The sequence below is a fragment of the Stenella coeruleoalba genome, assembly GCF_951394435.1.
Source record: "Stenella coeruleoalba genome assembly, chromosome: 15".
Classification (NCBI taxonomy): Eukaryota; Metazoa; Chordata; class Mammalia; order Artiodactyla; family Delphinidae; genus Stenella; species Stenella coeruleoalba.
In genome coordinates, this window is record NC_137161.1 from 83746537 (window position 1) to 83772260 (window position 25724).

Genomic DNA, 25724 nt, shown 5'->3' on the forward strand with positions numbered 1-25724 from the left:
TCTGTTGTCGTATGTTTTCCCTATTGATTATATATTTCTAAAATTCACTATGCTTTAAGAATTTTCTTTTGAATTTAAAAATGTTGAATCCAGGTAAAACTCATTTATCCTAATGTGTGAACTAGGAGTTTAACACTAATTGTATTTGAGTGCAGTCACTGGTTGAGCTAACATAGTATATTGAATACTCCCCACCAATCCCAAAGGCCCCTTTACCATTTGGTAAAGTGCTAAATACCCTTTCTCCTAGGCCTGTTCTCTAGCTCATGATCCTTTTGAATTTTTTCCTTATGGTAAAAATGTCAGAAAGATGCGTGCCTAACGGTGCAGCACAGTCATCTCTGGGAGAATGTGAGATACTTCCCCCCACCCCACTTCACTTGTGTGAATTTTGACTTACCTTCAGTTTTCGTGTATTGAATCTTAAATTTTGCACCCCCGTTACTTCTTTTTCTTTCACATTAAAAAAAAATTGCTTGGGGAATTCCCTGGCGGTCCAGTGGTAAGGACTCCAAGCTTTCGCTGCGGCGGGGCGGGTTCCATCCCTGGTAGGGGACCTAACATCCCACAAGCCCGGCAGCAATGCCAAAAAAAAAAAAAAGAAAAAAAAAATTGCTTGGCTGGGCTAATTTGGTTAACTTTTTCATCTGTGTTCTTAAATCTCTCTCTAGCTGGCGGCTGCGAGGAGGCCCGTCATCTCCAGGTGGCGGTGATGGTGATGCAGAGCGGTAGGGGCTAGGGTGCTGTGCGGGTGATGTAGGGGCGGGGGCGTGTAGGGGGAGGGGCAGGTGAGGTCGGACTAGGAGAGGTGGGGATGACGTGGGGAGCGACGGGGTTGTGGGAGTTGGGGCGATGTGGGGGGGGTTGGGGGTGGAGAGGGAAGGGCCCCGCGCAGGCCCCGCCCCACAGTGGGCGGAGCTCGCCGAGGACCTATAGCGGCGTCGGGCTCTGTGCGCAGGCGCGCGTCGGTTCTCGGCGGGGCTCCCTGGTGGTCTCGGGCCTGTCTGGGCGCGGCCGCGCGTGGGGCGGGCGGTAGGCCCTGGAGGTCGGCGTCCTGTTCAGCGCGGGCCTCCAGAGGCTGCGAAGAGGGGCGCGGGGCGGAGGCAGAGGCAGAGGCAGCGCCGCCTGGGCCGCGTCCACACTGAATGGAGGGAGACTGGGGGTCCCGAGCGAACGCGCGGGAAGGGCCGCGTTTGTGGGAGAGGCCGCGCTGGCTGCGGGGTCTCCATCCTCGTAATCGCCGAGGCGGCCCGAACGCGGCCCAGAGGACTGAGCGACAGACCCCATCGGGCCTCGCAGCCCGGGGAGGTAAGACTAGCCCCCTGATGCTTCTCGGCGCGGCGTGGCGCGCGTTCCTCGGGCCCGAATACGTAACCGAAGCGTGTGTGCCCGAGGCTTGCGGCGGCGGTGTGCATCCCGGGTTTCCTTAGTTCCCTTAGACTGGTATCCGTCTGGCCCAGCGCTGTCCGGAGCAGCCTCCGGCCGCGACGGAGACGCCCCGCAGCTGTGCCGTCCAGGGGCCGAGGGCACTTAAGCCGCGGCCAGCCCGCCTTTGTCCTCAGCCTTCTCTGCGGTCGTAGAAGTGCGGCCTGAGGTGTCTGGAGCTGCGTGTTCTCAGAGAGGCAGATATGGCACCCGGATGCAGGTTCCCGCTGAAGTGAATTTGTCCCCTAGACTCTACTGGAACAGAGCATCTCTACTGAGCCGGAAGGAGGGGGACTCCAGGAACGGGAATCTCACAGGCAAGAACCCCCGCTCCCTCTAGCCTCTGACCCAAGACGCATCGGAGCTTCAGAAGAGAAGCGGAAGAAACCCAGAAAAGGAGCGTATCGCCCGGAGGGCGGAGGCTTGAGTGATTTCACCACCATCAGCTGTGAGTCACTTTGGAAGACAGAAGGGAGCTGGGACTGAGTGTGACATGTGGCGGGAGTGGTGGGATGCTGGGGGATTCCGCAGCTGGGAAGCTTTTATCTTTAACCCCACCCCCAATGGCAACCTCCCCTCCCTTCATTCTCCACCAGTTCTTTCCAGAAGCTGGTTTCTGTCCTTCCTGTTCTTAGAGTCAAGAGTAGTAGTTCCCAGACGGTTTGCCAGGATTATCTTTTTTTTTTTTTTTCATTTGACAGAAGGGAAAAAGCCTGAAAGGGGAAATGACTTGTGAAGAATCAGTAAGAGGCACATAGAAGTCCTGGCATGTGCTGTCCACACGATCTCACGGAAACACATTTCCTCTTAAAAAAATCCTTTTGAGGATGTCCCTGGTGGTCCAGTGGGTAAGAGTCCATGCTTCCAATGCAGGGGCCCGGGTTCGATCCCTGGTCAGGGAACTAGATCCCGCATGCATGCTGCAACTAAGAAGTCCACATGCTTCAACTAAAGATCCCCTGTGCTGCAATTAAGACCAGGTGCAGCCATTAAAAAAAAAAAAGATAAATATTAAAAAAAATCCTTTTGAGAAAAAGCAAGTTAGAAGAAACAGTTTTTCTTTTTAAAAAAACAAGTTTAAGGCACCTGTCCCTTTTTTCAAAACTTTATGAGGATTCTCGGACTCAGGGGGTTAACATCTTGGTAGAAAAACAGTTACGCAAAATAGCCTTTAGGGTTTTTCCCCCTGCTATATGTTTTAATGAAGGCATCATATTTCATATTTTGAGATGCTATCATATGCTTAATAATTCTGCTTTAAATACTTCTGTGTTAGTGAGAGGGGAACATAAATAGTTAAAGGAGTAGGGAACATTGTGGGTTTAAGGAGTCACAAAGGGGCAGGTGTTAACCTTCCTCTCCTTCTCCAGGATTAAAGGTTACCCAGCTGGCGTGTGGAAGTTTTTAGGAAGAGCGTTGAGGAGCTCTCATCATCCTGTTCCTCTTTCCTCCTCTTCCAGGAATGCCTTCCCAGGTTTTGACAGTCTTCCAAGAACAACAGAAAATGAACAAATCCCAGGTGAAGTATTTCTTTTCTCTATTCCCTATTTCATTTTCCAGTGGATTTCATGGCTTTTTTTAGGGTGTTCATATGTTAAGATGGAAAAGTGGAAATAGATAAAAAGCCACCAAAATGGGATTCATCCTATTCTTCCCACCCCTCACCTCATCCTGGGTAGCATCTAGGCTCTACTACCTTTAAGATGTCATCATTTCTTAAACCTGTGTTTTCTGCTTAATTCTTTCTCCCCTTATCAGAGCTTCATCTTCTCTCCCCTGCACTGTTGGAACAGTTTTTGCTTCTTTCTCCCCGAGGTTAAGTTTGTCCTCCTGAGGAATCTGAAATGCTATTCAGATGATGCCACTTCAGTATGGAAACCACTTGAATAGCTTCTGGCCCTCCAGAGGGGAAAGGCTGAGTTCTTATCATGAAATTAAGGCTGTTGAGAACAGAACCACTTCTTATTTCTCTTTGTTTTATTAAATATTAAAAAAATTCTCATATTCTACATTTTATTCAACAGTGATTGATTAGTGTGTGAGGTACTGAACTGTGTGCCACAGACTCTGCTCAAAACGATGTAGAGACCTGGTCCCTTTTTGATGGAGTTCACAGTTTAGAGAAGGTGACATTTAAAGAGTAAACATGTAACAGTGGTCTCCAGTGACCCCAAACCTGACATAACTTCCTGAACACAGCCGGTTACCACCCACCTGTGCATCTCACTCACGTCTCTGTCCTGCAGGCTGACCTGGGAGCCCTGTTCCACTTCCTTTCCTGAGTCTCCAGTTCATCTCTCAGGAGCTAACTTGGGGGAGATCTCTTCCAGGAAGCCCTTCTCCTCTTTCTTTGTCCCCCTCTGGATTAATTGCCCTTCCCCTCTGTGCTCCACAATGCCCCTGCTGCCCCTGTCACTGCACTTTGTCCATTGCGTGGAAATTACCTGTTTGTGTCTGTGCTGACAGGCCATTAGCCCTTCAAAGTCCATGTTCATGCCGTGTTCATCTTCATATTTTCCGTTCCTCACCCTGTGCCTTGTTCCTGGTAGGTGCTCATCACGTGTTTGTGGCTGAATAAGCAAATGGTAGGCTTGGGAAGCAAACTCTGCTCTGACTGGATAATCACCCTACCTGAATACAGAGCAGGGCCATCCAGGAGAATTGGGGTCTCCTTTCCCTTCTGTGAATGGTATCTTGGATCATGCAAGGTGGAGTATGTTTGTTATTGTTGCTTTTGTAAGAATTCGTGTTTGTTTGAGCAGTATTAGGTTTACAACAAAGCTGGGCTGAAGGTACAGGGATTTCCCATATACCACCTGCCCCCAGACACCTACAGCCTTCCCCATTATCAACAATCCCCACCAGACGGTACGCTTGTTAAAGTGGATGAACGTACGCTGACACATCATTGTCACCCAAAATCTATAGTTTACATTAGGGTTCACTCTTGGTGTTGTACATTCTGTGGGTTTTGATGAATGTGTCACATGTATTCACCATTATAGTATCATACAGGGTAGTTTCACTGCATTTAAAACTACTCTGTGCGCCACCTGTTCATCCCTCCCTTCCCTCCCTGCCTCCCCTCCCCCCACCAACCACTTCATTGTCTCCATTGTTTTGCCTTTTCCAGAATGTCGTATAGTTGGAATCATACAGTATGTAGCTTTTTCAGATTGGCTTTTTTTGACCTAGTAATATTCATTTAAGATTTCTTCGCTTCTTTTCATGGCTTGATAGCTCATTTTGTTTTAGTGCTGAATAGTATTCCATTGTCTAGATGTACCACAGTTTATCCATTCACCTACTGAAGAACATCTTGGTCGCTTCCAAATTTGGGAAGTTGAGAGTAAGGCTACCATAAGCATCTGTGTGCAGGTTTTTGTGTGGACATAAGTTTTTAACTTCATTGGGTGAATACCAGGGAGCATGATTCCTGGGTTGTACGGTGACAGCATGTTTATCTTTGTAAGCAAACATCAAACTATCTCCCAAAGTAGCTGTGCCATGTTGCATTCCCATCAGCAGTGAATGAGAATTCCTGTTGCTCCACATCCTCACCAGCATTTGGTGTTGTCGGTGTTCTGGATCTTGGGCATTCTAACAGGTGTATAGTGGAATCTCATTGGTGTAATTTGCAGTTCCCTAAAGACATGTGATGTGGAGCATCTTTTCATATGCTTATTGTTTGTCATCTGTATATCTTCTTTGGTAAGCAGTCCCTTAAAGTCTTGGGTTGTTTGTTTTCTTATTGTTGAGTTTTAAGAGTTCTTTGTATATTTTGGATAATAGTCCTTTATCAGATGTGTCTGTTGCAGATATTTTCTCCCAGTTTGTGGCTTGTCTTTCCACTCTCTTGACAGTGTCTTTGACAGAGTGGAAATTTTTCATTTTAATGGAGTACAGCTTATCAGTTCTTTCTTTCATGGATCATGCCCTTGGTGCTGTGTCTAAAAAGTGATTGCTAAACTGAAAGTCATCAGATTTTCTCCTGTGTTATCTTCTAAGACTTTTGTAATTTTGTATTTTAGTTAAGTTTGTGATCAATTTTTAGTTAACTTTTGTGATGGGTGTAAAGTCTGTGTTTAGATTATTTTTTTTGCATGTGGATGTCCAGTTATTCCAGCACCATTTTTTGAAAAGACTGTCTTTGCTCCATTGTATTGTCTTTGTTCCTTTGTCAAAGATCAGTTGACTACATGTATGTGGGTCTATTTCTTGGATCTCCAGTTTGTTTCATTGATCTATTTGTCTATTCTTTCACTGTCTTGATTACTGTAGCTTTACAGTAAGGCTTTAAGTCAGGTAGTGTCCGTCCTCCAACCTTGTTCCTCTCTTTCAATATTGTTTGGCTATTCTGGGTCATTTGCCTTTTTAAAAGTTTAGAACCAGTTTGTTGATATCCACAAAATAATTGACTGGGATTTTGAGATTTCATTGAATCTGTAGATCAGGTTTGGAAGAACTGACATCATGGTAACATTGAGTCTTCCTGTCCACAAACATGTAATATCTCTCCATTTATTTAGTTCCTCTATTTCTTTCATCAGAGTTTTACAGTTTTCCTCATATACATCTTGTATGTATTTTGTTAGATTTATACATAAGTATTTCATTTGGGGGGTGAGTGAATGTAAATGATACTGTTTTTAATTTCAAATTCCACTTGTTCATTGATGTTATATAGAAAAATGATATATTTTATATATATTTTTTATATATTAACCTTGTGCCCTGCAAAATTGCTATAATCGCTTAGTAGTTTCAGGACTTTTTTGTTGATTCTTTCAGATTTTCTACATAGACGATTTTGTCATCTGACAACAAAGACAGTTTTATTTCTTCCTTCCTAATCAGTATACCTTTTGTTTCCTTTTCTTGTCTTGTTGCGTTAGCTAGGACTTCCAGTACAGTGTTGAAAAGGAGTGGTGAAAGGGGACATCCTTGCCTTGTTCCTTATATTAGTGGGAAAGCTGCTAGTTTCTCACCATTATGTATGATGTTATCTGTAGGCTTTTGTAGATTTCTTTATCAAGTTGAGGAAGTTCCTCTTTGTTCCTGGTTTACTGAGAGTTTATTTATTTATTTTGGCTGTGTTGGGTCTTCATTGCTGTGTGTGGGCTTTCCCTAGGTGCGGCTAGCAGGGGCTACTCTTCGTTGTGGTGCATGGGCTTCTCACTGCGGTGGCTTCTCTTGTTGCGGAGCATGGGCTCTAGGGGCACAGGCTTCAGTAGTTGCAGCATGCAGGCTCAGTAGTTGCGGCACACTGGCCCTAGAGCGCACAGGCTTCTGTAGTTGAGGCGCATGGGCTCAGTAGTTGCGGTGTGTGGGCTCTGGGGCGCGTGGGCTTCAGTAGTTATGGTGCATGGGCTCCAGTAGTTGTGGAGCGTGGGCTCTAGAGCGCAGGCTTAGTAGTTGTGGTGCGCAGGCTTAGTTGCTCCGCGGCATGTGGGATCTTCTTGGACCAGGGTTTGAACCCATGTCCCCTACGTTGGCAAACGGATTCTTTTTTTTTTTTTTTTTTTTTGCGGTATGTGAGCCTCTCACTGTTGTGGCCTCTCCCATTGTGGTGTGTATTTCTTTTTATATTTTGTGAAGGATTTTTGCATCTATATTCATGAGAGATATTTGTCTGTGGTTTTATTATCTTGTAATGTCTTTGTCTTGAGACAAAGAGGTAGGAACTGTTCCCTGTTTCTATTTTCTGAAAGAGATTGTAGATATTTAGTATAATTTCTTTCATAAGTGTTTGGTAGAATTTATGAGTGAACCCATCTAGGCTTGGTTCTTTTTGTTTTGGAAGGTTATTAATTATTGACTCAATTTAAAAATACAGCCTTATTTAGATTGTGTATTTGTTCTTGTGTGAGTTGGGTAGATTGTGACTTTGAACAGATTGGTCCACTTCATCATTGTCAAATTTGTGGGCAGAGAGTTACTCATTATATTTCTTTATTATTTTAATGTCAATGGGATCTGTAGTTATATCCCCACTTTCATTTCTGATATTAGTAATTTGTGTTTTCTCTTTTTCTTAGTCTAGCTAGAGGTTTATTAATTTTATTGATCTTTTCAAAGAATCGGCTTTTGGTTTCATTGATTTTTCTCCATTGATTTCTTATTTTCAGTTTCTTTTGAAATTTCATTTTGATTCTACTCCAGTTTCTATTATTTCTTTTCTTCTGCTTACTTTTGATTTAATTTGTTCTTCATATAGTTTCCTAAGGTGGAATCTTAGATGACTGATTTTATTTATTTATTTATTTGTTGTGGTACACGGGCCTCTCACTGTTGTGGCCTCTCCCACTGCAGAGCAAGGCTCCGGACACGCAGGCTTAGTGGCCATGGCTCAGAGGCCCAGCCGCTCCACGGCATGTGGGATCCTCCCGGACCGGGGCACGAACCCGTGTCCCTTGCATCGGCAGGTGGACTCCCAACCACTGCACCACCAGGGAAGCCCAGATGACTAATTTTAGATCTTTCTTTTTTCTAAATATATGCACTCAATGCTATAAATTTAGTATTGATTTTGCTGCCTCACACAATAAATTGTGTTTTAATTTTCATTTAGTTCAAAATATTTTAAAATTTCTTTTGAGATTTCTTCGTTCACCCATGTGTTACTTAGAAATGTGTTGTTTAATCTTCTTGTATTTTAGAGTTTTTCAGCTATCTTTCTGTTACTGATTTATAGTTTAATTCCATTGTGGTCTGAGAGGTTAGACATTGTATGATTTCTGTTCTTTTAAATTTATTAAGGTGTGTTTTATGGCCCAGAATGTGGTCTATCTTGGTGAATATTCCATGTGAATTTGAGAAGAATGTGTATTATGCTTTTGTTGGATGAAGCAGTCTATAGATGTCAATTAGAGCCAATTGACTGATGGTGTTGTTGAGTTCAACTACAGGCAAACCTCAGAGATATTGTGGGCTTGGTTCCAGACCATCCTAGTAAAGCGAATATCATAATGAAATGGGTCACACAAATTTTTCGGTTTTCCAGTGCCTGTAAAAATTATGTTTACAGGGCTTCCCTGGTGGCGCAGTGGTTGAGAGTCTGCCTGCTGATGCAGGGGACACGAGTTCGTGCCCTGGTCCGGGAAGATCCCACATGCCACGGAGTGGCTAGGCCCATGAGCCATGGCCGCTAAGCCTGCGTGTCCAGAGCCTGTGCTCTGCAACGGGAGAGGCCACAACAATGAGAGGTCCGAGTACCGCAAAAAAACCAAAAAAAACATTATGTTTACACTGTACTGTTGTCTGTTAAGTGTGCAATAACATTATGCCTAAAAAAATGCACGTAACTTAATTTAAAAAGTGATGCTGTTAGAAAAATGACGGCAGTAGACTTGCTCAATGCAGGGTTGCCACAAACCTTCAACTCGTATTAAAAAAAAAAAGGCAGTATCTGTGAAGCACAGTAAAATGAGGTTTGTCTTTGTGTCTTTACTGATTTTCTGCCCACTGTTTGTGATAGAGCTGTGTTGAAGTCTCCAACATTAGATTCCATCTGTTTCTCCTCGTAGTTCTATCACTTTTTGCCGATGTATTTGACACTTTGTTGTTAGGTGCATACATGTTAAGGATTGTTACCTCTTCTTGGAGATTTGACCCCTTTATCATTATGAATGACTTTCTTTATCCTTGATAACTTTTCTTACTTTGAAGTCTGCTATGTCTGAAAATAATATAGCCACTCCACTCCTGCTTTCTTTTGATTAGTATTATCATGGTGTGTCTTTCTCCATCCATGTACATGGTGGGGAGGGGTGTTCAAACTCTTATCTTTAATGGAGTTCCCCCCACTCCCCCAGTTTTTTTGTTGTGGTAAAATACACATATAAAATTTATCATTTTTAGATAACTAATAAGGACCTACTGTGTAGCACAGGGAACTCTACTCAATACTCTGTAATGGTCTACGTAGGAAAAGAATCTAAAAAAGAGTGGATACATGTATATGTATAATTGATACACTTTGCTATACACCTGAAACTAACACAACATTGTAAATCAACTATACTCCAAAAAATAAAAAAAAATCACTTTAACCATTTTAAGTATTCAGTAGTGTTAAATAAGTACATTTATAATGTTGTGCAACCGTCACTACCACCCATCCACATGACTCTTTATCTTATAAAGTTAAAACTCTGTACCCATTAAACGATAACTTCACATTCCTTCCTCCTTCTAGCCCCTGGCAACCATCATTATATTCTCTGTCTCTGTGATTTTGACTATTCTAAGTATCTCATATAAATGGTTTTATGTAGTATTTGTCCTTTTGTGCTTGTCTTATTTCACTTAGCATAGTGTCCTCAAGGTTCATCCATGTTGTGGCATATGTGAAAATTTCCTTTCTATTGTATATACATATCACATTTGCTTATTTATTCGTCAGTGAACACTTGGGTTGCTTTCACATTTTAGTTAATGTGAGTAATGCTGCTATGGACATGGGTGTATAGATATTTCTTTTTTTAAAAAAAATTATTTATTTATTTATTTATTTTTGGCTGTGTTGGGTCTTCGTTTCTGTGTGTGGGCTTTCTCTAGTTGTGGCGAGCGGGGGCCACTCTTCATCGCGGTGTGCGGGCCTGTCACTGTCGCGGCTTCTATTGTTGCGGAGCACAAGCTCCAGACGCGCAGGCTCAGTAGTTGTGGCTCACAGGCCTAGTTGCTCTGCGGCACGTGGGATCTTCCCAGACCAGGGCTCGAACCCGTGTCCCCTGTATTGGCAGGCAGATTCTCAACCACTGCGCCACCAGGGAAGCCCCAGATATTTCTTTAAGATCCTGCTTTCTGTTCTTTTGGGTATATACCCAGAAGTGGAATTGCTTGGTCATATGGTAATTCCGTTTTTAATTTTTTAAGGAACTGCCACACCCTTTTCTGTAACAGCTGTACTGTTTCACATCCCCACCAACAGTGCACAAGAGTTCCCATGGCTACACATCCTCTCCAGCACTTGTTATTTTGTAGTGGTGGTTGTGTTTTGTTGTGTTTTTTGTTTTCATAGTAGCCGTCCTAATGGGTGTGAGGTGATATTTCATTGTAGTTTTAATTCACATTCCACTAATGATCAGTGATATTGAGCATCTTTTCATGTGCTTATTGGCTATTTGTGTATTCTCTTTGGAGCAATGTCTAGGTCCTTTGTCCATTTTGAATTGGATGTTCGGGGAGTTTTTGGTGTTTAGTTTTAGGGGTTCTTTATATATTCTGGATATTAATCCCTTAACAGACATAATGATTTGCAGATATTTACTCCCATTCTGTGGGTTGCATTTTACTCTGTTGATAGTATCTTTTTTTTTTTTTTTTTTTTTTTTTTTTGCGGTACGCGGGCCTCTCACTGTTGTGGCCTCTCCCATTGCGGAGCACAGGCTCCGGACGCACAGGCTCAGCGGCCATGGCTCACAGGCCCAGCCGCTCTGCGGCATGTGGGATCTTCCCAGACCCGGGCACGAACCCGTGTCCCCTGCATCGGCAGGCGGACTCTTAACCACTGTGCCACCAGGGAAGCCCTGATAGTGTCTTTTGATGCAGAACATTTTTAGTTTTCAGGGAGTCCAGTTTTTTCTTTTGTTCCCTGTGCCTTTGGTGTCATATCCAAGAAATCATAGCCAGATACTGAGTCATGAAGCGTTTGCCCTGTTTTCTTCTAAAAGTTTTATAGTTTTAAGTCTTACATTTAGGTCTTTGATCCATTTTGAGTTAATTTTTTTATTTGAGGTTAAGTAAAGATCCAACTTTATTCTTCTGCATGTGGATATTCAGTATTCCCAGTACCATTTGCTGAAATGACTATCTTTTCCCCATTGGGTGGTCTTGACAACCTTGTCAAAAAGCATTTGAGCATAAATTTGAGGGTTTATTTCTGGGCTATTTTATTCCTTTTGTCTGTTTGTTTTTATGCCAGTACCACACCATTTTTAGTACTGTAGCTTTGTAGTATTATAAGGGATATTGGTCTGTAGTTTTCTTGCAACATCTATGTCTGGCTTTGTTATAAGGGTGATGCTGGCCTCATAGAATGAGTTAGGAAGCATTCGCTCTTCTTCAATTTTTTGGAAAAGTTTGAGAAGGATTTGTATTAGCTCTACTTTCTTTCTTTGGCTGTGCTGCACAGCATGTGGAATCTTTGTTCCCTGACCAGGGATCAAACCCATGCCCCCTGCAGTGGAAGCGTGGAGTCTTAACCACTGGACTGCCAGGGAAGTCCCAGTATTAGCTTTTCTTTCTTTCTTTCTTTTTTTGCGGTACGCGGGCCTCTCACTGTTGTGGCCTCTCCCGTTGCGGAACAGAGGCTCCGGGAATGCAGGCCTAGTGACCATGGCTCATGGGCCTAGCCGCTCCGCGGCATGTGGGATCTTCCCAGACCAGGGCACAAACCCGTATCCCCTGCATTGGCAGGCAGACTCTCAACCACTGCGCCACCAGGGAAGCCCAGCTTTTCTTTAAATGTTTGGTAAAATGAACCAGTGAAGCCATGGTCCAGGACTTTTATTTGTCGGGATGTTTTTGGTTACTGACCCAATTTCCACACTAGTTATAGGTGTATTCAGTGTGCCTATTTTCTTCATGATTTAGTCTTGGTAGATTTTATGTTTCTAAAAATTTTTCCATTTCATCTTGGTAATCCAATTTATTGTACAGTTGTTCATAGTACTCTCCCATAATCCTTTTTACTTCAGCAGAATCGGTAGTAACGTTCATATCTTCATTTCTGATTTTAGTAATTTGAGTCTTCCCTTTTTTTTCTTATTCCATCTAGGTAAAAGTTTGTCAAATTTGTTCATCTTTTTTAAAAAACAGTTTTTGGTTTCATTTTCTCTGTTTTTCTGTTTCCTATTTTGTTTACATCTGCTCTAATCTTTATTATTTTCTTCTTTCTGCTAGCTTTGGGTTTAATTTGTTCTTTTTCTAGTTCCTTAAATTGTAATGTTTGGTTGTTGATTTGAGATCTTCCTTGCTGCTGTTTAATGTAAACGTTACAGCTACCATGGTGATTGCATGTGTGTCTTCACCAGCTCCTCATTTCTTCAGTGGTCACACCTCCCACCTGTGGAGGCACAAGATATCCCAGTGCTTTCTTCTCCATTGGGAGGAAAACAGGTTGATTACATTTAAACTTATAATGAGGAAAAAAAAGATAAATTAAGCTTATTATCATGTGGATTAGCAGAATGTATATAGTACTTACTAAAAATAAATAAATTGGGGGTGCTCAAAACTTTACTGCCAGGATGGTGATGAAGTATTTTGGAGACCACTCAACTACACGGATGAGTCCAGAATTACTGCACAATGTGCTGCTGAACACCTTTGCAGTTCTTCCTCTTCTCGTGGCCCTGCCCTGTTCCCCTGTTCCTGTCATACTGCTGTGTGTTTTTCATACCTCTTTGACTTTGTGTATGTGCTTGCACCACATTAATGAAGATCTGCTATTGTGAATCCCAACCTGACAATACAAAATAGTCATATCTCCTACATTATATAACACTGATTCTAGCATAGCTCTAATAATACCTTATTACACGATAAGTATTCATAGGTATGATTTTTCTCCTTACCAAGATTTAAGCTTTTTTTTTTTTTTAAAACATCTTTATTGGAGTATAATTGCGTTACAATGGTGTGTTAGTTTCTGCTTTGTAACAAAGTGAATCAACAGAGAAGAGACTCAAAGCACAGAGATGCTGAGTGATTAACAATGTGATTATTCGCAATGCACGGCAGCTGAAAATTTCCTTTAACTTGTTTTAGGTTGTGCTCTGGCATGAGAGGCTGACTCATGTTTAGCCCGTCTCCCCAGATTTAAGCTTCTTAAAGGCCAAATAAAGATGATTGATTTAGGGGCTTCCCTGGTGGCACAGTGGTTGAGAGTCTGCCTGCCGATGCAGGGGACACAGGTTCGTGACCCGGTCCGGGAAGATCCCACATGCTGTGGAGCGGCTGGGCCTGTGAGCCATGGCCACTGAGCCTGTGCGTCCGGAGCCTGTGCTCTGCAATGGGAGAGGCCACAATAGTGAGAGGCCCGCGTACCGCAAACAAAGAAAAACAAAAAAGATTGATTTAGGTCAATATTCTTGGCAAGCTAGGATAGTTTCAGACACATGGTAGAAACTTCAGTTTTTTTTGTTTGAATTAATAAGTTAATCTACAATCTGGATTTTCCTATTATGATATCACTTTATCCCACAAAGTAAACCACAAAACAAGGTATAGAATAGGCAGCCTATATAATATTTATGGTAAACTCTCAAAATCAACATGTTAAGAATTATTTCCCATCTCTCTCACATCACCCAATACTGATCTCTTTGGCTTGAACAGAAGTGTGCTGGCCAGGGATCCGTGTCATTCAAGGACGTGCCTGTGGACTTCACCTGGGATGAGAGGCTACAGCTGACCTGCACGTGGAGGACCCTGTACCGGGATGTGATGCTGGTCTCCGTGGGTGAGGCGTCTTCCCTGTATAGCGCCTCAGCGTGTGCATTGTTTCTTAGCCGCCAAAGCTTACGAGCCCTTGGCGGAGCTTTATGATATCTGCACACCTCATGGGTCAGAAATGAGTGCTGCTATAGAGCACAGAAAGAAGGCTTCTGTTCTCACGTCCCTAAATAAAGGTTCAAATGGGCACCATTATCATGTGACTCCTGAACCGGCACCTTCATTGTCCTTCAGGGCCCCCGATGTCCAAGCAACTTGTCTGAAGTCTTAACCCTGTATCTCACTCACAGGGTACTGCGTCAGCAAACCAGAGGTGATCTTCAAGCTAGAGCAAGGAGAAGAGCCATGGCCATTAGAGAAAAGCATTTCCATGCCGGAGTGATCCAGGTGAGTTAGTCATTATCAGGTGAAAAAAAAGAAGCCACTGGAAAAGCAGACCCAGATGGATTGGTCCAGAAGTTGAGACCTTTGGTGTCTGTCTCAGTACTTCTATGTAGGAGCTTCAGACCTTGGGAAGTAACTGAACGGCGAGCCAGCCTGCCTCAGATAACCTGAACCACATTTCCATCCACCACTCTTAAGTACCAGCGCTTTCCTCTCTGGCCTGACTTTTAGGGAAGGTGACCATTCTGTGCCCAGTGTTGACCCCCTGCCTGCCTCCTGACCTTTGTTCTTGGTTTCTCCTTTCTAGTATTCATCTTCTCTCCATTTTCATGGACTATTTTCTTTTCAGTTTTCCCCACAGGCATTTATTAATTCATTCTGCAGATATTTTTACTCTGTGCCACCCTCGCTCCTGGTGTCGGGGATACACCAATGAACAAACACTGTTCCTGAACTCCTATAGCTTACAAGCTAGCAGGAGGAGGAGACGTGAATAAATAAGTTTACACATCCAGTGGTGACGAGAATGGTGAAAAGAACTAAAACAGGAGATAGAGAGCGGGGTGTGCTCTTGTAAAAGGTGGTTGGAGAATGCCTTTCTGATGATGTCAGCATTAGAGCAGATAAAGAAGGAAGGAGGTGAGTCATGTGGCTCCTGGGGGTTCCAGGCGAAGGAACAGCCACAGGGCCAAGTTCCTGCGGCAGGAGTTTGTTGGAAGTGCTCTGAGGAAAACAGGGAGGCCAGAGTGGTGGCAGGGGAGCACCTGAGAGGGATGCTGGTGGGAGGTGACATCAGACAGGTAGCCAGGGGCCAAATGATGTGTTACAGGACACGGCGAGGGCTTTGACTTCATTTGGGGCGAGTTGTGTAGCTATTACTGGATTTCTGCAAAAGAGTATGTTTTAAAAGAATTTCTTTGCTACTATGCAGAGGAAATTGGGGACGGGGACAAGGGTGGTGGACAAAGTAAAAGCATAAAGACAGTGTGAAATGCTGGCTCCTGAAATACTGACCACCACCATTGTGAAGGCAAATCTTAATTTATTGCTCACCCTGACAGTCTTCGTAGCATCTTGGAAAAGAGTGAACAAAGGTTATTTATGAGATTTGAGGGTATAGTTTAACGTATATTTTTTTTAATTCAGGGGCTTAATAACTTTTGGGTAAGAATTATGATTTAACAGTTTAGGATTTGTGGACAGGTCTTGGAGAATAAGTAGTATAGTATCTATGGGAAAGGTGAGAAGTTTGTTTAAAAGGGTTTTGAGGAAGCTTCTGAAATGAACAGTAAGATCATTTGCAACTTTTATTTTCCTGGGTATGAGTTTCATGGGGCAGGAAAGTCTGCCGGTAACACAGTAGAACAGTAGACATGGTAATGCAGAGAGTAAGCTGTGTGGATGTTGACGGTTTCAGCTCTCGACAGCAAAGAGGTGTTTGCAGTGGCTCAGATGTGAAGTGAGGGAGGGGGTAGACGTGATGAAATGTGGCTCCACGTTGGGAGAGTAGGATTTGCTGTTGGGTAGGATGTGGAGTGAGAGAACGGGGTGGGGAGCTGAGGATGACCTCAGTATTTAGTCTGAGCAACCTGCTGGGGTGGGAAGTGTTCACTGAGATGGGAAAAGTGGGGAGGAGCAGTTCGGGGCAAATTTTTTAAGAAGTGACTTTGAGAAGCGTCAGTGACTTGAGATGATTATTCAAATTTAGATGTTGATAAGGCCCTTGGACATACAGATCTGGAGTTGGAGAACAGACAGGAGTGCAGATTAAATTTGAAAGTCATGAGTTGAAAGGTGGTATGCAGACATAACTGGGCCTTGGGCAGTGGATGTGGATAGACAGGAAAAGAGGCTGCAACCCACAGCCTTACAACACGTAGGAGTCACAAGCGTAACAGAGAAGAAAACCCAGAGAGATGTCTGGAGGGCAAGAAAGGTGCTTGTCAAGAAGGACACAATGAATTTCTAGTTTGAAATTGGAAATATGAAGTCAGCGTTTTCCCCCTTCGTTCCTGTAAACCATCTAAAACCAACTAGGAGATTGAGAAATGAGTTGCAGACTGGTATTTTGTATAAATCTGAGAAATAGCTAAACTTGAAACCATGACATAAGGGGAAGAACTGTTGAAAGCAATAAAAAATCAAGCTGGGTACAGGCACCTGGAATTGGAACCAGAGAGAGACCTCCAGGGCTGCTGACCTCAGAAAGAAATGCAAGGTGACTAACCCTTGGTAAAACATCAGGAAGGGACCGAACAAGATTGTGGCAGGAACTTCCTTGTTACCTGCTTTGGTTCTGAGAAGCAGAGAAGTGGGATTCAGGGTGGAATCACACACATAACCCTTAACTGTGTAAAGTATTGGTCTTTGTAGCATTTGGGGGATAAACAAGACTTTGCACGTGAAAATGCCCATAGGTTTTCAGAGAGAAATAAAAAATAATCAAATACAATGTTAAGTCCTTGGTCCTAAGCAGCCAGTGCAGGATGCATGGATGTTTTCCTAAGAAAAAAAAAAGGGAGAAAGAGAAAAAAAGAAAAGGCAAAAAAAAAAAAAAAATTAGTAAGTGAAGAACACGCACCTGAAAAATATTGTCATAGAAGAGAGACATATTGTGACCAAGTATCTCACTATGAATGTTTCACAGCTTAATGAAGCAATTGCTTTTATGATTCAAAAGCACAAGGAACCATATATAAGCACTGAGGGGAGAGATGAAGAGACACAGGAGATTGTCTGAAAGCTTCCAGTGCTCAGGAATGAACTGGAAGAAGAAACATCCTGACAGTAAAAATGTGTAGAATTGGAAGGAGCACAAAGAGCTGAAAACATAGTGAGGGGCCTGGAAGAGAGGAGCACAGGAAGTGAGCAGATGGAATGGGAATCGGGGCACAGTTAAAGGGGTCACATGTGGAAGACTGGAAAAGGAGGTTCAGCATGCACACCATCCAGCCCCCCATGTGGAAAGCCAGAGATAATTGAATAGAACAAATACTTAGAGATACATTTCAAAGAAGCTTCCTGGTATGAAAGAAGACTGGAGTCTACATGAAAAGGACTAACTTATGGGAAACTAACTCAGAACTGTCACCACCATGGTGTATCCTAGGGAAGTTACTAGATTTTTAAAGAAAGAAAGGTTCTTTTTGGTCTGCAAAACCAAAGAATTAAGTCATTTTAAAACTTTGTTGAGGAATGTTGACAAATATAATTGTATATATTTAAAACATACAGTGTGACGATTTGATGTACATATATTGTAGAATGGTTACCAAGATTAAGATAATTAACACATCCATCACCTTACGTAGTTAACAGGTAATTTGTATGTGTGGTTTTTTTTTGGGGGGGGGGTGAGAATGATTCAGATATATTTGCAACAGCGTTCAAGGGTACAATACCATATTATTAACTATAGTCACCATGCTCTACATTAGATCCCCAGCACTTGAATTAAGTCTTTTTTCTTTTAAATTCTGGCTGTGCTGCTTGGCTTGCAGGATCTCAGTTCCCTGACCAGGGTTTGAACCTGGGCCACAACAGCAAAAGCACTGAATCCTAACCACCAGGCCACCAGGGAACTCCCCAGTCATTTTTAAGGGGGAGAAAAAAAATCAAGTTGATCTCAGACGTCCATAATAACATCCAGTGCTTTTAAAAGCAGTGGAGAAAGAATTACAAAATCCTTAAGAACTAAAAGTAAATCCCAGTAATTTTATATGTAGACAAAATGTTATTCAGCTAAAGTAACAACAGTAAGGTTGAACATGCAAGAATGCAGGGAAATATTGTTTTCGTGAATTCTTTGTAAAGAATTTTCTAGAACATGAACTTTAATCAAGAAATGGTAAAGTATAAAATAGCAGAAGATTGTTTTTGAGTGCTATTTAAGTGAGAACTAAGTCTAAAACTGAAGTGGGGATTGATTATCAGGATAGAATTAAAACATAAAGGACTTAAGATTTTAGGATTATTAGATATAAAATTTTAAAATTTGTGTGGAATAGCCACGTCCCAAAATAAACAAAGCAGTTTAGAAGGCTAAGAAAAACTAGGGGGAGCTTGCCCTTTCAAATTCAGTGCTAGCTATTGGCTGTAGTGTGATATTAATGTAAGAATAAACGGATCAGGGGGCTTCCCTGGTGGCACAGTGGTTGAGAATCTGCCTGCTAATGCAGGGGACACAGGTTCGCGCCCTGGTCTGGGAGGATCCCACATGCCGCGGAGCAACTAAGCCCGTGAGCCACAACTACTGAGCCTGCGCGTCTGGAGCCTGTGCTCCACAACAAGAGAGGCTGTGATAGTGAGAGGCCCGCGCACTGCGATGAAGAGTGTCCCCCACTTGCCACAACCAGAGAAAGCCCTTGCACAGAAACGAAGACCCAACACAGCCAAAAATAAATAAATTAAAAAAAAAAAATCAGAACATTTCCCAGCTGTGGTCAGAGGAAGTCCTGACTACTGAATAAAGGCACAGAGAGATGCAACATCGGTGCCTTTGAAGATGGGAGAATGAGGCTAAGAGCCAGGGAAGGCAGGGCTTAAAAAAAAAAAAAAAAGAATAATAAACGGATCAGAAGATTCCAGAACTAGCTCCACGCATATGGAAATCAGATATGTGAGAAACAGACAAAGGGGAGGTAATTCAATAAGTGCTGTTGAGAAAATTATTCATATGGAGAAAACATTTGTCTTTTACCATTATACAGAAATCAATTTAAAAGTAAAATATATAAAACTTCTAGAAGAAAGTATAGTGGAATATGTTTATAACTATATAAAAGGGGAATATATGTACGCTCTTGATATATATGTATCATCTATGTACAATCCTTATAAAAGGGTTCTCAAACAGCACAAAAATACTGTTTTAGAAGAAAAAAATAGATTAAGAACATTCACTCATTACAAAACACCATAAAAATTCAAAATTCATGGCATAGAGTGAGAGAAGTTATTTGTAACATATATAACCAGCAAAGGCTTAATATCCAAAATACATTCATGGCTTTTCTCAAACAGAAATTTAAATAAGACATTATACATTATTCATTTTACTTAATTTCTGCTTCCTCCCACTGGAATGTAAACTTCATGAGAACAGGGTTTGTTTTCTTTCATGTCTGTGTTTCCACTGTCTAGGATAGTGCCAGCCACAGTTTAGCATTCAATAAAAGTTTGTTGAATAATGAACTCCTACAATTCATAAGAAAAAGTCAAACAACCCAACAGAGAAGTGGACAAAAGACATACATGAAAAGGAAACACAAGTGGGAAACAAAAACACAAATGATAAATGAGAATATCTACAACTTCATTCGTAATAAGAGAAGTAAAAAGTATGACAGTGAAATAGCATTTTCTGTGCTCAAATTTGGCAAAAATTAAGACGTCTTTCAATAGCAAGCAGTTTTGATCACATGATCACTCTGCTGGGAAGAGTTTGTCAAGAACTAGGTCTTACAATGTCCCTTCCCCGTACCTCATCTGTTCCTAAGAGTTAAGGTTTTCACTTTACCCAGTGACTGAAAAATTCCCACGTCCTCTATCTCCGCCTCGTCTGCCCTCTACTCTCTGCTTTACCTGAGGTGTTCTAGTCTTTTCATTGTCAGTGTGGCAGAAACTAACCCTAAAATCATTTCTTCCAAATTGTAAATCTTCTCACGTTCCTTATTTCCACTTACTTGGGTTCTAATCCTTTTCTTCTTCCGTATCTGACAACCATGAAAAGTACCTGTAATACTGATCTGTCCATAGTTCCTCTTATTTTTAATTTTCTTTTGAAAACTGTCTTCTATAGCTTTTATTCTTACCTTCCAGTGACCTTACTTAAAACCAGAACCTTAGTCTCTGATGCCTTATTTCATTCCTAACTGTAAGTATATACTTTTAAATCTAAAGCATCTGTTTCGTCTTGTTGCTGGCCTTATATAATCCTAGGGTTGTCCTCTATTACTTAAGATACCTTTTCTTAAACATATCAGTCCATATTCATCCTTTTTTGTTGATGTTACTCAAAAACTCATGGTAAGTTCCATATGATCCTCCTTCTAAATACTGCTCATACATCTTACCCACATCTGCACCTCTTCTTGAGGTTTGCCTGTCCAGATCCTTAAGAAAGGGCTTAGGACTGTGCCTGGCATGTAGTTAATGCTTGTTGTGCATATTTTACACTTAGTTTATGTTTGAGCTCAAGTACTCACCTCTGTTTTGAAGTGCTTCTTACTCTCTCCCCTCTTAGAATTCCCATTTCACTTAGCAGCTGAGCCATAAGGATTTCAGACTTCATCATATACTGTGATACCTGAGAGCATCTGGTTATTGCTGAGGCCTTTGTCCCCATCTGGGGGGCGTCTTTTTTTTTTTTTTAACTCTTCCGTAATTTGATGTATAGTATATAATAGATATGCTCATCTATTAATGCTGATAGATACGTTTATTCAGAAAGCATTTCCTAAGTACACAGGCCTACATCACTTACCTGTAGATTCTGATTCATAGGGTACATGGATTGACATGGGGCTATGACAGTCTATACTCCATGTTTTGTTATTTTTTTTAATAAATTTGTTTTTATTTATTTGTTTATTTTTGGCTGCATCTACTCTTTGTTGCGGTGTGTGGGCTTCTCATTGTGGTGGCTTCTCTTGTTGCGGAGCGTGGGCTCTAGGCGCATGGGCTCAGTAGTTGTGGCTCACAGGCTCTAGAGCACAGGCTCAGCAAATGATTGTAGACCAGTGGTTGGTCTGTTTTGACCTTGGAGCTGCAGGCAGCTTGGTTACATTGTCTTATTTGCCTTCTCTGTCCTGACTCACAGGTTGTAAGTACGCTGGTTCTTTCCAGATTTTTATTTATATAGCTCACATTTTACACTTGTGCTAATTAACTAAAGTGGCATTTTAATTGTTCTTGCTTTGTAACACTTATCCAAGTCCCTCTTCATTTCTATTTTTCAAGACTTTCTTGGCTTTTCCCACATCAATTCTTAGAGGCGACCTTTAGAACGGATTTACCAGGCTCCTCTCCAGAGCTTTTTGGGATTCTGATTGAATTTAAATTTAGTCTAAAGTAGCTGCCTACTGAGTGGCACTCCTAATCCCACTGGCTGGACCACTTCCCCCCAACCAGAGGCAGGGCTCAGAGACGGTTTCTGTTGGTCTTTTTCCTGTGAGTGGGCCATACTTTCTTTGCATGTTTTGTAATTTTTTGCTGAAAACTAGACATTTTAGATAACGTGGGAACTCTGGAAATCAGATTCTCCCCCTGCCCCAGGGATTTTTTATTGTGGGTTCTTGTCGTTTGTGTCCTTATTGACTTTTCTAAGCTATTTTTATAAGTCTATATCCTTCGTCATGTGTGGCCACTTAACTCTTTTTAGTTTTTGTTTTATACTGGACTATAGTTGATTTACAATGTCATGTTAGTTTCTGGTGTACAGCAAAGTGATTCATAAAGATTCATAAAGAATATATGTATTCTTTTTCATATTCTTTTCCATTGTGATTTATTACAAGTTATTGAATATAGTTCCCTGTGCTATACAATAGGTCCTTGTTGGTTATCTATCTTATATTTAGTAGTGTGTATATGTTAATCCCAAACTCCTAATTTATCCCTCCCCCTACCTTTCCCCTTTGGTAACCATAAGTTTGTTTTGAAGTCTGTGAATCTGTTTGTTTTGTAAATAAGCTCGTTTGTATCATTTTTTTTAGATTCCACATATAAGTGATATCATATTTGTCTTTGTCTGACTTAGTATGATAATCTCTAGGTCCATCCATGTCGCTACAAATAGTGTTATTTCATTCTTTGTGTCTGGGTAATATTCCATTATATATATGTACCACGTTTTCTTTATCCATTCCTCTGTTGATGGGCATTTAGTTTGCTTCCATGCCTTGGCTATTGTAAATACTGCTGCTATGAACATTGGGGTGCATTTATCTTTTTGAATTATGGTTTTCTCTGGATATATGCCCAGGAGTGAGATTGCTGAATCATACGGTAGTTCTATTTTTAGTTCCTTAAGGAACCTCTATACTGTTCTCCATAGTGGCTGCACCAATTTACATTCCCACCAACAGTGCAGGAGGGTTCTCTTTTCTCCACACCCTCTCCAGCATTTATTGTTTATAGACTTTTTGGTGATGGCCAGTCTGATTACTGTGAGGTGATAACCTCATTGTAGTTTTGATTTGCATTTTCTAATAATTAGCAATGCTTAGCATCTTTTAATGTGCTTTTTGGCCATCTGTATGTCTTCTGTGGAGCAATGTCTATTTAGATCTTCTGCCCATTTTTTGATTGGGTTATTTTGATACTGAGCTGCATGAGCTGTTTGTATATTTTGGAGACTAATTCCTTGTCAGTGGCTTTATTTACAAATATTTTTTTCCCCATCTGTGGGTTGACTTTTTGTTGTTTATCATTTCCTTTATTGTGCAAAAGCTTTTAAGTTTAATTAGGTCCCATTTGGTTTTTTGTTTTTATTTTCGTTATTCTAGGAGGTGGATCCAAAAAGATACTGCTGCGATTTATGTCGAAGAGTGTTCTCTGCCTATGTTTTCCCTCTAAGAGTTCTATAGTGTCTGGCCTTACTTACACTTAGGTCTTTAATCCATTTTAAGTTTTTGTGTATGGTATTAGAGAATGTTCTGATTTCATTCTTTTACATGTAGTTGTCCAGTTTTCCCAGCACCACTTATTGAAGAGACTGTCTTCTCGTATATTCTTGCCTCCTTTGTCGTAAATCAGGTGACCATAGGTGCGTGGGTTTATTTCTGGGTTTTCTATCCTGTTCCATTGTTCTATGTTTGTTTTTTTTTTCAGTACCATACTGTTTTGATTAGCTTTGTCAGGGCACCTGATTCCTCCAGCTCCGTTTTTCTTTCTCAGGATTACTTTGGATATTTGGGGTCTTTTGTGTTTCTGTGCAAACGTAAAAAATTTTTGTTCTAGTTCTGTAAAAAATACCATTGGTAACTTGATAGGGATTGCATTGAATCTGTATATTGTGTGGCCACTTAATTCTGTTCCATTAGCTTCCAGAGGTCAGCTGTGTTTTGTCAGCTTCTGTAAACACCTGGAGCCAAAAAAAGGGGACATTCCCCCAGTTTTGCAGGCTGGCTGTGTTGGGCACTCCTTCAGCGCTTAGCCAGGCTGGTTCCACTCTGCCTTAGCCTTCACTTCCAGCTTACATGGAGCCTGCAGGCCAGTCCAGGTGAGAGCATAGGGACTTTTCAGGTCTTTTCTCAGCTGTGTCTCACCTGGGCACACACGATGTGCACTAGGAAGCTTTTCAAAAGCTCGTATTGCCACACACAACTCCATTTTCCAACCTGTCCCTTCCCAGGCTTCTCAATACGTCTGCTGCTCACTTTGACTGTCATCCTGCCCACCAGGTTGCTGCCTCCACCCCCAGGACTTGTGCCTTTAAATGCCTTTGGCACCAGCCCTCTGGGAAGACTGTTCTGAGTCAAGGAAACAACAAAGGGACGCCCTGTTACTGACTTACAGACAGCAGCCCACAGGTGAGGCCCACAAGCACAGCCCTGTGGGGTAAGGTCTCATTCTTGCCCTGCCCCCAGCAACCTGTGCCTGGGGCTTAGGCTGCCAGCAATCGGGCTGGTGACCAGAGATGTGGGGGACAGTGGGTGGGCAGCTTTCTCATTGCAAAGTGTTGCCCTTATCAAGCTTCCTTGGTGGTTCTAAGTCCCAGACTAGATTCTAGAGTTTTGCCAACGTTGCCAGCTCATTAATTGTTCATGTTGGGGGAGGGGGACAGATTTCTCTACTCTGCCATTTTTGGTGAAATCACTTCTCGTCAGTTTTCGAGCACTTCCTGATTGCTAATACAAATGACTGTTCTACACTTAATTTTCCTAATCAGCATTGGAATAAGCTTTTACTCTTAAGAGCTCTGGTTCCATTTAGTGGAGAATAATTACAAACCAAGATCTGGGTGAACATTTTTCTTTTTCTTTGGGGGGAGGGGCGGGCGCACACATTTTTCTGAAGGTAAAATACTGCATATTTAATTAGGAATTTAATACTATTACAGTGTGCTAGTATTTATTAGGATTCTGTTGATTCCATGAATAATCTTGTTGAAAAAATTATTGTTAAAAAGATTTTGAGTGGGCTGCCTTTTACTTTCTAAGAGTCACTCTTGTATTTCATCATTAGTGTACCACTAAGTTTTGGAGGAAGGCATAGGTTGCATTTTAGAAGACATGACTGCAGTTCATTTTTTGTTGGCTAATTCTGTGTAAGTGTCAGATTGGCTGCCAAGCAAAGTGGCTGAACCAAGAGATTGAAATCTCATGTACAATTCCAAACAGGGGGTCCAGGGAGGTAGGGGACCCTCCTCATCCCGTTCCATGGTGTTATCCAGAGAAGTTTCCCTTCAACATATTACTTTTCCATCCCCTAAGCAGGAGTCGGCAAAATATGGATCATAGGCCAAATTTGGCCTACTGCCTCTTTTTTGTACAGCATAAACCAAGAATGGTTTTTATATGTTTTAGAATAATAAGTTCTATCAAACACAGCCCAAGCAAGGGAAGGAAGAAAGGCAGTTTTTAAGAATGTGACTCTTTTAAGAATGTGACTCAGAGGATGACACAGATTTCCCTAATGGGCTCCAACATAATCACCTGGCTACACCTACCTAAAAGGTAAGTTGAGAAGTCAAATCTCCAGTGATGTGCCAGTTGAAACTGAAGGGGGAATCTCTTTCATAAACAAAGCAGGGTAACACTGTAGTACAGTCTGCAGCCCAGTTTATTACACTGAGTTCTACAAAGTGATGCAGACACTCACATGTATAACTCTTTCATCATAAGAACGTTTACAAGCAGCTGTGCCATTTTCCTGAAAGTTGGCTTGGGTAGAAGTTGCCAGAAAAGGCACAGGAGGCATCATTTAGGTACCTAAGCTATAAAATTCTGGCTAAAACTGAACAGAATAAAACATTATTGGGAATTTTAATTAGGGGCCTTTACTTTTCCTATGTGCATGTTTTCATATTTCTGGAGGAGTCCTGGGCACAGTGTTAACTGTACTACTCAGTTAAAAACATACTTATTATCAGCATTGGTTTCTGTGTGGACCCCACTGTTTCTTCATGCCAAACCCCAATTCCATCCCTTCCCCCACAGGTACTCACACTGATGAAGGTATGACCTTAAGCACACACTACTGTAGCCTCTATGAGGGTGTGTGTGTAACTTTGATGTAAACATTTTTTAGTTGCACGAAATCTCATTCCATCCATTTTTCTTTCATTCATATCTAAAAGGGTTAATCAGCTGTGCTACAACAAAGCACACACTGCTAACTGCTGGACACCACCCCACTGCTTGATCCACATTTTACTCACCTCTTCTAATGACAGTCACCTAGGATATCTCAAAAGTCCTGCTGTGGTGAAATTCCCTGTATATACATCCTCC

The 25724-nt window shown here is 41.8% G+C and overlaps 1 long non-coding RNA gene across 3 annotated transcripts; it reads left to right on the forward strand.

Moving 5' to 3' along the window:
- Positions 1 to 974: 974 nt before the first annotated feature.
- LOC307197789 lies at positions 975 to 18902 on the forward strand. Of its 3 annotated transcripts, none has more exons than XR_013831504.1 (6): positions 975 to 1308; positions 1675 to 1873; positions 2127 to 2273; positions 2796 to 2944; positions 13768 to 14271; positions 16916 to 18902. It is a non-coding gene; the product is annotated as an uncharacterized lncRNA (long non-coding RNA). The 3 variants fall into 3 exon arrangements; XR_013831506.1 differs by lacking the exon at positions 16916 to 18902 and having other exon boundaries at positions 13768 to 13891; positions 14175 to 15293; XR_013831505.1 differs by lacking the exon at positions 16916 to 18902 and having other exon boundaries at positions 13768 to 15293.
- Positions 18903 to 25724: the final 6822 nt, after the last annotated feature.